Raw genomic sequence first — 16,470 nt, 5'->3', positions numbered from 1 at the left:
CCTTTGTGAGAGCTATTTGCTTTATCAGCTCCAAATTTATCATAACCTAAGTGAAATGGCGAGGTGAGTCGATCCTTTAAATGTTAGTTTAGACGAATACAGGGCAATTTTTCGAAATTCAGACGAAGAAGACATTGAAGATATTGGGGGAGATAGTTCCGATATAGATTTCTCAGGCATTGAAGAGAATCGTGAGGAAAGCAATGAAGAAGAAAACGACAAAAGTGGCAACGAAGGAGACACTGACGGTAACAAGGAAGAACAACAACAACGGCCACAACAATGGACAGCTGAACCCAGCAACATTGTTGTTGACGATTTTTCGGCTCGATCTGGAATCGTTGTGGACGTTGAAATCGACCCTAGAGCATATGATTTTTTCACGCTGTTGTTTGATGAGGGTCTCTTTGATGAAATTGTGGAGGAGAATAAATACTAAGCTCGCCAAAAGTTAGCCGACAATGAGCAACGTCTTGGTAGATGGCACAAACCAGACGTCAAATCTTACTTTGGCATGTGTACCATCATGGCCATAAATATTCTTCCCAAAGTTGCCGACTACTGGGCAATGAAGGAATAAAGAAAGTAATATCGAAGAACCGATTCGAAGAAATCAGCCAATTTTTGCATTTCAATGATACGAGTCAGGAACCCGCACGAGGAGAAGCAAATTTTGACAGGCTTTACAAATGTCGTCCTGCCTTTAACGCCATTCTAAGAGACGCTCAGCGCTGCTATTACCCACTAAAAACATTTCGGTTGACGACGGAATGATAGCGTTTAAAGGCAGATTATCATTTCGCCAATATTTACCGGCTAAACCTACAAAATATGGAATTAAAGGGTGGATGGCAGCTGATTCTTCAAACGGCTATGTTGTCAATTTCTCTGTTTATTTAGGAAGCGTAGGGGAGATTCACGAAACGAAGAACAAATGCAATCAGTGTGGTGTTGCGTTATGCAAAGAGCGGTGCTTTGCTGACTACCACAGCTATGAACATATAAATCGACTTTACAATTCTTAATTTCCTACTTATTCAATAAGCAGATTACTCTAATATACCCGCAGAAACTAAATACGTTATTTATTTGATTATATTGTACAATTTGAAGTGATAAACTTGTAATAATTTGGTCTTGCAACCTATTGGGAACTTAAAACTCAGACTGCGGTAATGGTGGAAAATTAAAAATTTTTTATGATCATGAAGTTTGTAGCAACTGATCTTCAACAACTTTGTTTGTTCTAAATTTTAACTTTCCATGAAAAAGAACAATGTTTCAAAATAATTTTCTTTTATATAGAGGGGTCTAAAATCGCTCCAAATTCTACTAAGCATGCATGTTTTGGATTTTCGTAAATATTTGTGACTGCTCTAATTAGCTCTAGGAATAACAGGCATTTAAGGTGTTAAGGCCCCCCAGGAGTGAAAGGGTTAAAGCACATGAAGGATATTACTGATAAACTTGCGGCGATTGGGGCGCCTATTTCTGAAGAGGATCAAGTTGTGAAACAACCCATGGCACAACCCGCGATTTGCTGCTTACTGGAATGTTGCAGTCTACTGGAGTACTTATTGGGGACACAACGCTAAAACTTTTCGATTGATGGAAAGAAAATGGTAATTTGTTTTTTGTTGGCCTTGCTCCATCTGGAGTGGGCAAAACTCCAGCATGTAATATCGCCTGTGTCAACCCACTCACTTCTCACTTGAAGCTGTGCATCCAGTGAAGCATTTAAGTTGCTTCTAAGTATTTACAACTCGTTAATCTCTCCCTATATATCTTACGGCCTCATTGCCTGGGGCCAAACTTCCAAATCTCATCTAGAAAAAATTCTCATACTCCAAAAGAGAGCTGTTCGCTTGATCAATTCTCTGACTTTAAGAACGCATGCGATTCCATATTTTGCTCATTCTAACATTCTGCCAATCACAATGCTCTCCTTTAAACTTTCATCAACCTTAATGCTTGATATAACTACTAATTCTGCACCTCAAAATATCTGCAATCTTTTTACTTCTACACAAGACATACATCAGTATAATACTCGCTCAGCATCTTCTGGTAACTACTATATTAATTATTCTAGGCTCAATCATCATAAAAACTCTTTTTCCATCGTTGGGGCTAAAATTTGGAATAGCATTCCCGAAAGCTATCGGAGACTACCAAAGCACATATTCAAAAAGAAAATTCAAGCATTACTATTAAAAATTTAGAAACTCTAGACAGTTATGCTGACATTAGCGCTCTTATTTCTCAAATAAGAAAGTCATCTTAATTATAATTCAATCATACATCATAATTTTTTTCTTCACTTTACATTACTTTTTACTCTTTTGACAAATAATGTATTCAAAACTGACTTTTTCAACGCCTTCAAATAGTAATTCGTTTATGTATGTCTCGCTATTTGCAGGCGGTGTTCATTTGTAAGTATTTTTTTTTATTTTTTATTTATAAAAAAAAAAGTTGACAAGACGTCTTCAAATGGTCTGTTCAACCATTTTTTTGAACTGTCACACAGGGACTGACAGAGCGCATGTACCCCTTCTCTGCACTGACAAAGGCTATATTTTTTTGCAGAAACTGATCAGTACTTCCCAGTCTGCCTCTCAAACCACTCTCACTATGGAGCGAATGTGTAATTTGTACAACAGTGACTACTGGTACACAGTCAAGGGTAAGGGAAAACTGGTAGGGTGCAAAGTGCAAGGACGAGCATGTCAACGCATACTATGCCACTGGGTTTTCTGAGAGAAATCCGGCCCAGAGTCGTTGCCTGTAGAAATGGCCTAGCCGACAGAATCCTCGTCCTGTGCCAAGAACAGGTGCAGAGGGAAATAGAAGAAATTGAAATGTTCTCGACACAGCTCGTGCAAGAAAGTGCAGTCAAGAGCTTGGGAACTTTGTGTGAACAGATATACATTGAACGTCATCAAGAGAATGCCATCGAGTAAACATTAAGTGTTGGAGCAAGAAAGTTGTATTGTAAATACTTCAAGGAAAAAAAAAACAAAAATCGTGAATGCAATGGGAAAGCTAAGAATGCTATCAGGTTAGCGCTTTATATGCATATCTTGTGGCACCGTTTGGACATCGCCCTGAAGCAATTAACAGCTCCTATTCCTAGAGTAATAAGTGAGACGACCATGGCATCACATTACATGATACACTTCTTTCCTTCGGTGGGGTTGTAGAAGAAGTAAGTTTGCCAAACTAGATATAATGAATAATATTAAAACATTGAAATCTTCGTTATAAGGCCAATTGCCCCCGTTTGACACCCATATAGTAGCACCCCCACCCCCATCCCAGTGTAACACAGTTAAAAAGGTATCACAGTTAAACACAATCATCACTGGTTGTACACCAGCCCAACAGAGAACAATATATTACAAATGCCATGAAAATAAAAATTCACCTGTTTAAAAAAGGGGGGCTACGAATCACATTTATGGTATTTTTGACCTGTCCGTGTGTAACCACGACATTAAATCTTGATGTCACTTGGATTGCACTTTTTTTATGGATAAAAGGTTTACTTTTTTAAAAATATTCACAGCTACACAATCAGGGTGGCTGTAATGGAATGCAAAAGACTGGAGAGTATAGTGGGTCGTAAAGGGGGGTTCGGTTTTAAATCCCAGTTCCTAGCCCAGATTTTGCCCAAATCCCATCTTTCGAGTTTAATATTACTCTAAATCCCAGTCCCATTCCCATTTTTCATTGTTTTTGTCAGTGATAACAACTTCCAGTGACCCGAATCCCATTTTCCCTGAGGAAAAAAAAACAGTTCCCATTTAACCCCTTAATGTACAACGCCTCAATTTTTGTGTTTTCCACCCAGTGTAGGAACTACAGAACTAAAATTCTGATAGCTGGGACTTTATGGAACTCTATGTTCAGGAAATCGCCTGAACAACTCTGACTAGCACAGTAATGAAAAAAGCAATTGCCAAAGGGCTCAAGTCTATTCCAGACGTTGATTATCTAAAGCCTGAACAGAAGATAATTGTTGAGCATGTGGCTTATAGAAAGGATGTGTTTGCGGCACCACCCACTGGATTCAGTAAAAGCCTGAGATTTCAGCTCTTACCAAGCGTTTAAAAAGCTTTATAAGTCCACGGTTTCGATGGGCCTTCATCTACAGTGGTAATTGTGGTTTCCCCTTTAAGTTCGATTGTTAAAGATCAGGTCAGTTACTTGACGTCTCTTGGCTTTGAAGCTGCCTTCATTAGAGAAAGTGAGAAACAAGACAAAGACATAATTGAGGGAAAGGTTAAATCGCAGTTCTTATATGGAAGTCCAGAATCAGTTGTTGGGGACACAAAGTTCAGAGAAACGTTTTCACAGCTGCATTACAGGCACAATGTTGTTGCTGTTGTCTGTGATGAAGTTCACACTGTTATCCACTGGTAAGAAACTTAAGCTTAAGCGTTTAACAGCTGTACAATAAAATAGATAGCTTAAGACATTAGTGAATGAATTACAACCCTGACAGAAATTTGTGTTCGGCTGTATGCTGACGTCCAAGGACATTGTTATTAAATGTACAAGTAAACTAGGGATGGTAAGGTTTTCTATGCTAAATGAAGATATTGCAATTACTTAATTCTTTCAGGTGGTCAGGAAAAGCCAGGATACAACGTACAAAAAAAATTATTTTTGTATTTAACAATTATTCCACCAGCATGCATAGGATATGAGATGATAGATAGCCAATGAGGCGGGTAGTGCCGAGTTGGCTATAATCATCTCATGTCCAACAAGAGCAAGTGGAATAATTGTTTTATTAAAAACAATCAATAAATATTTATAGATCTTACTGATTTGGCTCTGCAAGAATAACCAGCAGAAAATTTAATGGACGTCATTTCTCGGCCATGGTATAAAGGCTCTTATACCATGGCCACTAAGCCAATCAAATCCCTGGAATTGCATTATACAATGATTCAGTTTTTAATAATTTGTATTATGGCATAATTGTATTTATTTTTACTATATACAATGATGCTAGCATGTTATTTTCTGTATTTGTTATACTAAATACGTAGAATGTTATTCTTTAACCTTTGTCACAAATTCACTTGTCTGGTCTTTTTAGGGGTGAGAAGGATGCAAATGAGCCATGTAGGAAGTGGTGTGGTCTTGTTGGTGAGGTCAGGTCTTTATTGCCAAAGCAACTTCCATTTTTATGCCTTAGAGCAACTGCTTCGTCTTCAATAAGAAATGATATTATTAAAGTTTGAGTTTAAACAAATGTTTAGAAATAACAGTTAGTCCTGACAGAAAGAATATCAAGCTTTTTGTTTTAAAAGGGACCAGTGACATTTCTGTTAATTTTACATGGCTTGCAAGGGAGTTAAAGGAAAGGAGCATTGGATGCCCTCGAACACTTATTTATGTAAGTGATAACAAAACTTGTGTGGAGCTCTACCACTTTTTCATGAGTAGTTTGTTGGACAAAACATACTACCCAAATGGTGCTGAGAAAAAGTCTTCAAACTGAATGGTGTCCATGTACCATAGTGGTACTTTTGCAGTCTGCGTTTCAACATTGTGCATTTTTCCGACCTGTGGTAAGGTTTATGACACTCCACTGACACAGGCAGAAACCATTAGTGCAGATGGTGTGGGTAAATTGGGTAGAATATACACAGGAACACTTTCTTCGGTTTTAGTCTCTGACCCTTCTTCTTACATTCTGTGCGAGTCACTGTTTGGTCATCGCCACAACTTGATGTCAAAGGAGACACTGGGTGTTTTCTTTTTAACACTGACAAGTGTTCTTTGGCTTGTTCAGACTGTCGTCATGCCTTTTCAATTTGGCATTTGCAGGATCACAAACTGCACGAGGCAGTGCATCATTTTCACTCACATTTTCATTGAATACAGCCTCGAAAATCTTGGCAAATTTGCCAATAATATTCTTCTTTCTCTTTTTATCCAAAAACTCACAACCACATGTATGACAGAAATTCCCAGACTGTTCATTATGAGTTAAATACATACATACACAAATGCTCACTTCTGACACACTAGCTCTTCCTTAAGTCAAGTGTCCTGTGTAAGGCTTTTATACCTTACCTGTGCGAATGCATGCGCGCATTGGCCACCTGACATATTTGTCTGGCTTGTGCACCAAAATAATGCACGCTGTAGAGGAAAGTTTCAGGTTGATGACCCAGTACATTTCAAAACGCTATTTGCACAGAAAACTAACAAATCGAAAAGTATGCAAGGGTGAGTTAAAGAAGCTAAAGCTTCACGCCTTCGTATAAACTATTACTTATGAAACAGAAAAGATGCAACAGATGGCAAGATCAATCTCGCCAATGCATTCATATGCGAGCTTCCAGAAGCAGTCCACTTGAGGAGCAAGATCTAACTAGCAGACAACATCGAGAGGAAATTAAGCACACTGTCCTTTGAAAAGAATGACAGGCAAGGCATCTTGAACTCCAATTTTTGGGAGAAGTGGAGATACGCGGGAGAAAGACCTTGCTGATGCCAGTAGTGCCGATGACTTCAACCCCATGTTGCAGGATGTTAACTCCAATTGGTGCAAACTGGAATCAACTCAGCACAGTGATGAACCAACCCCCAGAGTTTTATACTCAAAATGTAGCTGAGTGCTGTAATAGCATGGTCAAAGGGGATGCAGGCAATATGATGAAATGGTCTGATTTCTGTCTAGTGATGCCTAGGAGTCTTTTGAGGTAGTTTTTGCTCGTTTGGTGAAACCTATGTTAGTGATGCTTAGACATTTCAGGCTAAACCTTAACCCTAAAAGAATGTGTCATTTGATTTATTTGCAATATTGTGTTCAGATTTTGAGGGGTTAATAGCGACAGCAAGGACTATCACCAACTCGTATCAGGTAAGAACTGCATGTGTTGCATGACCAGCTCTACCTTGGAAGCTAGAGCATTTCAAAACAAACAGTCGGACAGCTGTGCATAGGTAAGGGTATAAGAGTCAAGTCAGCTTAGAGCCTAAATTCTATAGGAAAATTCATTACTTGACAAGGAAATTCCACGTTAAGTTTCACGCGAAAAACTGGTATAGCGATGAGTGCAATATTCTCAGGAAATGAATTTTCCTTGAACTGCATAGCCATTTGTAATAACATAGCAACAGTCCCAATTCCACGCTAAATACCTCGTTAGGCTGTTCGATTTTGCGCAGAACTGTTTTTTGTTTTTGTTTTACTTGCAGAAGTAGTTTTTGGGAGTTGTCCCGCCCCATTGATTTCCGATTGTCCGCCCCTTGGAAGGCACCAACTTTGTTTGTGTTCACGTGACTATCTTCCTTTATATTGATCATAGTATTTGGATACCCTGTCATGAAATGTTAGAATATATATGTTCCCAGTGTTTTCTTGGGAAAATATAACGGGGTGTTGTCAAAAAATAAAAAAAAATTCTAGCAACACAAAGTAGCATGGCCGCAGGAATCCCGCTTAGAGGTTGTAAGGTTTTGTTTCAGCACTAGAGTCCAGGACTTGCACGGTTTTCAAGATGACAGCCACCTTCACTTACAGTGATTTCAGGCGAGAACTATTTATGATTTCTACGTACAATATTAGTTTTTTTTGCACTATCAGTAAGAAATAGATTATTTTACCCTAAGCACAAGATTTTTTTTTCCCTAGGCACAAGATGTTGGCGCAAAAATTCATACTTTCATCGTGTTTTTTTATTCGTATTGAAATTGAAAAGTAGAAAGGAATTTCAATTTTCAGCTAATCATGGACTGGAGGCGATGCGTTATCTGCCAGAAAACCACAGGGGAAAGCCTACAGTGTCCAGCAAACTCGAAAAGAAAAGATGTTGGCGCTGGTTACCTTTCCTTTATTAGAAATACCCAGGAATTCAAGAAGCTTGGAATTAATGTGACTAGCTGTGAGTTGCCAGTAGAAGAAAACAAAAGATTCGAACAAACACTACTCCACAAGACTCATACAGAGCTTCTCAATCCTCACTGTCTAGCAATAAGCCTGCAATTATTTCTCTGCTGTCGATGTTTGTAGAGAATGCTCATTCCTTGACCATGATAGCGCACAGTATGTGTGTGATCAAGTCTGCTCTGCAGCATGTCAACCTCTTACAGGCTCTAGTCATCGCATTAGATCAGCCACTGTTTGCCTTATTAAAGCAAATTCAATGGACACTTCCCGAGTTTAGTAAAGCAGAATTTGCCATCATGCTTGGGGGACTGCACATAGAGATGGTGTCCTTCAAAAGGTTTGGTAAGTGGCTGAGTGGAAGCGGGTGGGCAGAGGTCATGTGCAACATCGAAGTAGCAACGCAAGGAATAGCAGAGTCATTTCTTTCGGCAAGCCATGTAACCTGTACACGACGCGCACACCAGGTGACGGCTACAAGTCAGCATATTCTGATGAGTAAAGCCTACAGTAAATATCAAGCCAAGTCGAGAGAAACTGAGCAAGAAAAACCTGTTGTCAAAAGAAAAATGGAAAAATGAAATGTCGAAAAAGTCACCGCAGTTTTATTACTGGTCTCCAGTGCTCAATCTGGAGCTGGTCTGTCTACAGCTGATGAGAGCTCTCAGAGAAGGTAACTTTTCTTTGTACATCGATGCCTTATGACAGATACTGCCATGGATGTTTGTGATGGCCCGTTCTAACTATGCCAAGTGGCTTTTGCACTACAGACACATGTGTCCTTTGATCCACTCATCCAAGTATGTACAAAGATTTCAGTAATGGCTCTTTTGTAGTACACAAGACCACCAAACTGTTCTTGTCCATAGCGCTAAATCATTGTCATGAGCAGGTTAATGCCGTCGTTAAAGGAGGAGGCGCAGTTGGAATTACTGAGAATCCAGTGGCTCTAAGAAGATGGATGGTGGCAGGTCCTGAACTATCCAGAATGGTTCAAGAATTTGAAGGCAGTAACTCTTTGACAGAGGAAAATGTGACCCATCATGAGCAGCAACCAGCTGTCCAGAATGCATTCTCCAACAACGTTCTGAATACTGTATCTTCATATGAAGAACTTGGAAACCCGTTTATGGAACAAGGTGAAAGCCTGGATTCGTGCAACTGAGCAAGCCCAGTCTATAGAAGACAAACGCTTCAGAGAAATACTTACCAAAGGCCTACACAAGAATACAAATGGAAACTGAGAGGCACCGCTACCTTTCAAAACAGATGCCATCACCCTACCAAACAACCGTAAACACTGTCTGAGAAGACTCTTGTCTCTCAAGAGAAAGCTCTTGAACGACGTCAAGTTAAAGTCGGATTACTTAGCCTTTATGAAGAAGACACTTGGAAATGGTCACGCTAGCCGAGTCCCCGCAGATCAACTGAACACAGCAGGAGGTAAAGTTTGGTACCTTCCTCACTTCAATGTTTACCATCCGCGAAAGCCGTTTCAAATTCGAGTCGTGTTTGACTGCAGTGCTGTCTTCGAAAACGAGTCGCTAAACAAACATCTTCTCCAAGGACCAGACCAACTCAACTCCCTTATTGGAGTACTAACGCGATTCCGTAAAGAAGAAGTGGCCTTCACCTGTGACATTGAACAAATGTTCCACAGCTTCTACGTCAATTGTGACAATAAGGACTTTCTCTGGTTTCTGTGGTTTGAAAATAATGACCTTTCAAGCGCAATCGTTGAATACCGAATGAACGTAAACCTCTTCGGTGCAGCCTCATCCCCCAGAGTAGCAAACTTCTGTCTACATCAAACAGCGGAAACTCACAAGAAAGAGCTTGGAGACCAGGCGTCAGATTTTCTCCGCAGAGATTTCTACGTAGATGATGGTCTTAAATCTGCACCTACAGTAGAACAAGCCCTAAGTCTGATCAAAGATACACAAGCCTTGTGTGCAAGCGACAATCTGCGCCTCCACAAGTTCGCAAGTAACCGCAAGGAAGTTCTTGAGGCTCTACCTGCTGATGACCGCGCAAAAGATCTTAACGACATAGACCTTAGACACGACTCTATGCGAGTCCAGAGGTCTTAGTACGTACTGGTGCATTGAATCAGACACCTTTGGATTTTGTACTGAATTGAGAGACAAACCTGTAACCCGACGTGGGATCCTGTCTACCATAAGTTCAGTTTACGACCCCCTGGGAGCTGTATCGCCCGTCATATTAGTCAGCAAACAGATACTACAAGCACTCTGTCATCAGAACGTCAACTGGGACGAGCCAGTACCAGAGAATATTCTACCACTATGGGAGAAATGGCGGACAGAACTGCCCCTCCTTCAGACGCTCATGTTCCCATGCTGTCTTAAACTGCCAGGTTTTGGCCAACCTGTTCGTGCCGAGATCCATAGCTTCTCAGATGCAAGCGACACCGGTGTGGGCCAAGTCTCATATCTACGCATAATCAACCAGAAGAATGAGGTTCATGTTAGCTTCCTCATGGCGAAATCCAGAGTCGCACCACTCAAGCCTATATCTATACCACGCTTAGAGCTAACAGCAGCCATTATCTCAGTCAACGTAGCTACAATGCTCAACAGTGAACGTGACATTGAAGACATCCGTTATTACTACACCGACTCTGAGATCGTTATAGGATACATCAACAATGACGCACGTCCCTTCCATGTGTACGTTGGCAACCGCGTACAGCATATCAGAGACTGAGGCTCCCCAAGAGAGTGGTTCCATGTCCCCAGGAAGGAAAATCCAGTCGATGAAGCTTCTCACACTTTAACCCCAAAGGACTTACTTCAGAACGACCGCTGGTTCGACGGACCAAAGTTTCTATGGCAATGAGATCCACTTCCACTTCACCCACAGCCTCCTTGTCCTCTACTACCATCAGACATTGAAATCAGAAAGGATTCAGCATCGACACTAGCCACAAAGACCCTTTATACCAGACAGAAAATATTGGAACCTGATTGCTTCAATCATTTCTCCTTGTTCAACCGTCTTAAACGATGCATTGTTCAAGTTCAGAGAGCAATAAAGGAGGATATTACTATCTTCCCATCGTACCTTGCGCCAATTTCGGTAAAATGGCTTCCGGTCAGTGAGAGGAATGTGCATGTTTGAGGCCAAGTTTGAGCTGGATTTCTTCGTATCACAAATGATCCATGGTGAGTAATTTATCTTTTTTTATTACATTAACATTCAAAAAAGAATATTTTTCAGAGAGAGATATTCTTCAAAACAGCAATACTTTGCGTATTGTTCGTAGCTTGTCAACCATGACTGTTGTTATTGAATATGCATGACCTATTTTGAATGCGTTATTTCGGAACTTAAACGACGAGTCCATAGGATTATGATATTCAAATATTAGCTTTTATATTTCAAAGTTTCACTGGGCACTGATCGACTCCTATTGACTCCACGTTTTCAACAAAAAATTTAAAGTTGAATGTGAGGTATTTTTGGCGCGATTTGTGTCATGATTCGACCTGTATTTATTGCTTGGGACTCATGTTCCCAAGCTCCTAGTATTTTAGTCCAATAATTTTATTAATTAATGGTTAATAAATTTATTGCAGGCTTATCTGTGAGACAGCAAGTGTTATGTACTTTAGCCAAAGTGTACGACACTGTTGACGAAGCTGAAGATGCGATGGGGCTCACTGTAGAGGCATATCTCGCAGATGAACGACCCGCAGTTACGTCAGGCACAAGTCTTCACTGCCCAGACTTGTCAGAGGCAATTGAGCATCTCACTCTTCAGCAGAGTAAGGATGTTCTTCATAAGATCTTTGCAAAACAGCCCCAGGAAGCAAGGACCTCATTTCTTGAGGAAGTATGTGGGAAGCATCTGACAAAAGAGGCATTGCTTTCTTTGGCCCTGGAACTGCTGTGGCTAACAAACAGGGATAGCCGTGTTGCTGCTTGGAATGCCATATACATGAATCTAGCCACTGAAATACGCACTGATACAAATCCAGCAGACTTTGTGCCACTGTCTTTGGAGGCAATGAGGCGCCTTAAAGACAAAGGAAAGCCCAATCTGGTTTACAATTTCTGTGCCTGTTTGGGGAAAGATCGCCCTGGAACAAAGCAGCCATTGATGCCATTTGACCGCATGCCATTTGGTTTAATTGAGTACAACATTGAATTCTTTGCATGCACTAACATTCACCGGTTAACCACATCTCTACCTTTTTTTTCTTGCACCATAATTTCTTGACTAATATGCCACAAAAGAACTCAGTTTTTGTAAACTGTGAAATTATTAAGGGATGCTTGTAAAGGGGCTGACTTTTTATCTTGCTTTTCAGGTGCATGCTTGCCCAAGTCTGGGTTAATATATTGGGTCTGGGCTCTCTCACCAATAATGTCAGTTCATGAATGATTTGTGAATATTTCTTCAAACTGATAGTATTATTAATTTGAATTGCTTTGTTTACCAACCTTGCTTATTGACTTCCATCACAGTGTACATTAACCAAGCTATTTGTATTCAAGACAATCATAAATTAGTGTGACAATTCAGATGGTTTATATTTTGTTTTTCGATAGATCAAAGAGCCTGATGATTACCGCAAATGGCTTGAGACCATGGACACTGAATTTCCCGGGCGATTTAAGTATTTATTTGCAAGGCCAATGTGGAGAGGATGTGATGTGGGTGACATTGGATTCCCAATGAAGGTGATTGCAATTGAGTCAAATGTGTATAGATTTATATGATTGCAATTACTTTTCACTGTCACTTTTCACCATCCAGGTGGTGTTGGTAATTATCCTGCAGCTAATTATAGTTCTATAAAATATGAAACTATTAATCTTCTTGCATAATTTATAATATATATTGATTATATCAGTAGTTTCAATAGAAACCAGCTACCTACCAGCGGTTTACTGCTGGCTACTTTGCCTTTTGGTTGTATATCCAGCATTCAATGTATGTAGAAATTGTATTTCTGAGCCTCTAAACAGTTTCTAGCATACATTGAATGTTGGTATACAACAAGTTTCATTTAAAGTTTGATGAATGTTAAATTTCAGGTCGGAATGCTAATTGTTATCCATATCCAAAAGAAATCTATTTTAAAGCTTGAAAATGACATTGTTTAGTTGTTCTGTGTTTATTGTTCTATTTAGTTATGCAGTGTTATAATTCATTTGTAGGCAAGAGTAAATATTGCCAGGACAAGTCTAAACACAGAGTGGGAAAGAGGGAAACGGTCTGCAGAAGCAAAGTTCCCTGGAACTGAAATCCAAGTACTAAATTCTGCTTATAATTCAGTGAAATCAATATACCTAGGAATGTTGAACACTGCTGTCCCATTGTCTTGTATGTACTTATATTATAAAAGTATATATTATATTTTATTATTCCACTATTATGTCATTTCACCAAATAAGGTCAAGAGAACGCGCAAAATATGAGACCGTAATACACTGTAGTGTCCCGGTTTGACCGGTTTACAACAGAGCGAATACGGACGGAAAAGGCAGAAAAAAGGAGCAACAATGTCCGGACTGGACGAAGAATAGTTTTTGAAACGATGCAGACTCGAAAACAAGTTTCACTTGTCATTTATCTTTTCATTTTATCTAATCAAATTAAAGACATTTAACTGGCTTTCTGTGTTGTTTACATCATTCGTACGCGCCATATACCGATGGACAGTTGATGCCGGGTGCATTTGAAAACTGTTACCAAAACAGAGAAGCCAAAATAACAAAATCTTTTTGTAGTGGAATAATAAATCTCTTATTCGATGGTTTTACATATAATACTCGCGGACATTTTGCTCATTGCTCGTATTTTTCCTCGCCCCTTCGGGGCTCGGAAAAATACTACGCAACTCGCAAAATATCCGCGCGTATTATATGTAAAACCATCGAATAAGATATATATATTATTCTGGTATTGATGTTTCTCTTTTTATTCTAGGTTGAAAGCCTTAAAGAACTAAAGAGGGTGAACCCTGATGGACGCCTCTGGATCAAACTTGATGCCACTGATGTGAAAGCAGGTTTGATGGAGTCCACTAAAAGAATCTGGAATGGAGATGTTGATTTAGGTAAAACAGTGTGTTTGTGAATTTGAATGAATCATGTCTTAATTTTTAAAACCTGACATGTGTCCTTATTAAGCCCTCTGTCATAGGTGCCTTAAAAAGCAATTATTGTTAAATATTACTTGAAGAGCAGAAACTGACCATAAATTAGCCGAGAAATATTCACTTTTTTATTGATGTTTTCTTTCGGTTTTGAACAACTAAAAAGTGTTTCTGACTTGTAAGCATATTGGCAAGGTAATTCCTTGCATCAAGATGCTTTACACATTAATTTGATCCATTTGTGTGTTTTTTATTTTTAATAAGAAATAGTGTTTTAGTAAACTGTTCATTAAATTAGAAGAAATTTGTTTAAAATCAGATCAGCACATACATGTAACATCAGTTCTAAACCTTGTTTTTACATGTAGTTATCTCTTGTTAATTTAGTTGCTTTTTATATTTAGGAGATGGTGAATTGCTGTCACTGAGAGCAGAATATAATAGGCGACTTGCTTCATTTGAGCGTTTAGTGGCAAGGGATACAACAAGAGGTGACTGTGAAAGAGTATTGAGGCAGGTTGTGGATTGGCTTGATGAAGACAAGCAGTTTTTAAGCGAAGGCCTGACAAGTGCCTCACAAGAGTTTCGTACCAAATTCAACAAGCCAGGGACAACAGAGGAGCGGTCAAAGAACTTAAATTGGGAGGTTATCAAGTATCAGACCCTTCTGCAGAATTCACAGCAGTTAAAAGGAGACTTTGAAGAAATCCTCAGTTATGCATTTCCCACTTCCACCACTGCTTTGCAGGTATAATTTATTTTGTATTTTGCGAGTAAAACTCACCTCCCTTGAATAATCAATCAAGTTAAACACATACACTGGACAGGAAACAAGGCCATATTTACCTAAGCTTAGCTTAGCTAAGTATGTGATTATGATTATTTTATGATTAAATGTGATTGTTACAGAACAAAATATTTTGGGACAACTTACAGCAAGTAATAATACATTTAAAAATTATCATTTGACCCTACCCTGTCTCGAAAAAAGAATCCTTGGCTATTACTCATTCAAGGAAGTATGTTATAAAACTCTGTATTCTTTGTGTCTTTCAGGTTTCGAAAAAATGCCTTCAGAACTTAAAAAAGTAGTGGTTTTAGATATTTGAGAGACCTTTACAAGAAGAGGAACTGTGCAACACATGTGCTGGTCACTATGTTGTCAGATGAAAAACGCTCTTCAAAGCCGTATGCTATTCCAGTCCGCTATGTTACTTACAACAGCATCAAGGATCAGTTTGTAAGAGGTATCAACCGAGAACTGAAGGAGGACATGGTCAGAGTTGGATTGACATTGGCAGGTACATAATTGACCTAAACTACAACTCTATAAAGTTAACACTCAGAGCCTGGTTAATGTTGAATTTTTGAAAAGGATAAATAATAATACAGTCGGACCTCTATTAAGCGGCCACCCTAGGGACTTTGAAAACTGGCCGCTTAATAGAGGTTGGCCGTTGAATAGAGGTATCGAATACAGCACTATTCTCACTGAATAATTAATTAGCGCATCATGAAACGACCTTTCAAATTGCTCCGTGGCCCTGGGGATGGCATTAGTGCATTTCGGGCTTTACTTATTAATAAGCTAGGCCATGTGGCTTTGATTTTACTCTGTCACAGCGCCGTCCGCCGAAACGAACGGCCGAGTTTCGTTTTTTCTAGTTGGTCAACCAACACCAGCCCGTTTTTTTCTTTTCTTCGCTTGAACTGTGGTTTCTTTCTTCATGGCGGAGCCGGCAGGCGATTTACCTGCGTTGCCACCAGCACCAGAACCGCCTCCAGAACCTCCGGCGGAACCTGCGCCAAGACCGGCAGCAGAACCCGTGGTGGAACCTAATCAGGTATTTTTTCTGTCTCTTCCGCTTTGTGGTACGTGTTTCAGCTTGTTTTCGTATGCTAGTCTTCTGTCGTAGGCCGTCTTATCATAGTTTTTTCTTTGGCGTTTCGGTTCTTACCTGTTTTCGCCGGTTTCGTTATCTGGGTGGTTTTTACGTGCCACGTGTCCCTTGGGTATGCTTGTTTGTCACCGTTTGTTCCCTTGTTTCTTGTGTTTTCTCTGGTGTTATCTCTACAAGTTCTTAGGACCTTTTTATGTTCGTAGGTTTTACCTTTAGGAGTAGACCTTTATTCTGGTATTGTTAAGTTATGTTTTCGGTTTGTGCCTGTTTTGTTTTGCGGGCTCCAGGAGCCCATACTTTATCTCTCGTTTCGGAAACCGCTTTTAATCCGTTGCATATCTTAGGTTTTTGGCTCCGGGAGCCAGGTTGTAATGTATCTTTATTGATTACGGTCCGGGAGCCAGATTTTAAAGAAGTTTGTTATTTACGGTCCGGGACCATTTTGGCTCCGGGAGCCAGATTTCAAAGAAGTTTGCTATTAACGGTCCGGGACCGTTTTGGCTCCGGGAGCCAGATTTCAAAGAAGTTT

The 16,470-nt window shown here is 39.8% G+C and overlaps 1 pseudogene; it reads left to right on the top strand.

Moving 5' to 3' along the window:
• Window positions 1-1,205: 1,205 nt before the first annotated feature.
• LOC146468793 (uncharacterized) lies at window positions 1,206-8,493 on the top strand (annotated as a pseudogene).
• The last annotated feature ends 7,977 nt before the right edge of the window (window positions 8,494-16,470 follow it).

This window comes from Pavona decussata, unplaced genomic scaffold (genome assembly GCF_977016875.1).
Source record: "Pavona decussata unplaced genomic scaffold, jaPavDecu1.1 SCAFFOLD_129, whole genome shotgun sequence".
NCBI classification, from domain to species: domain Eukaryota; kingdom Metazoa; phylum Cnidaria; class Anthozoa; order Scleractinia; family Agariciidae; genus Pavona; species Pavona decussata.
The sequence above is the reverse complement of the archived record's forward strand: the minus strand, read 5'-3'. Positions and strand labels throughout refer to the sequence as shown.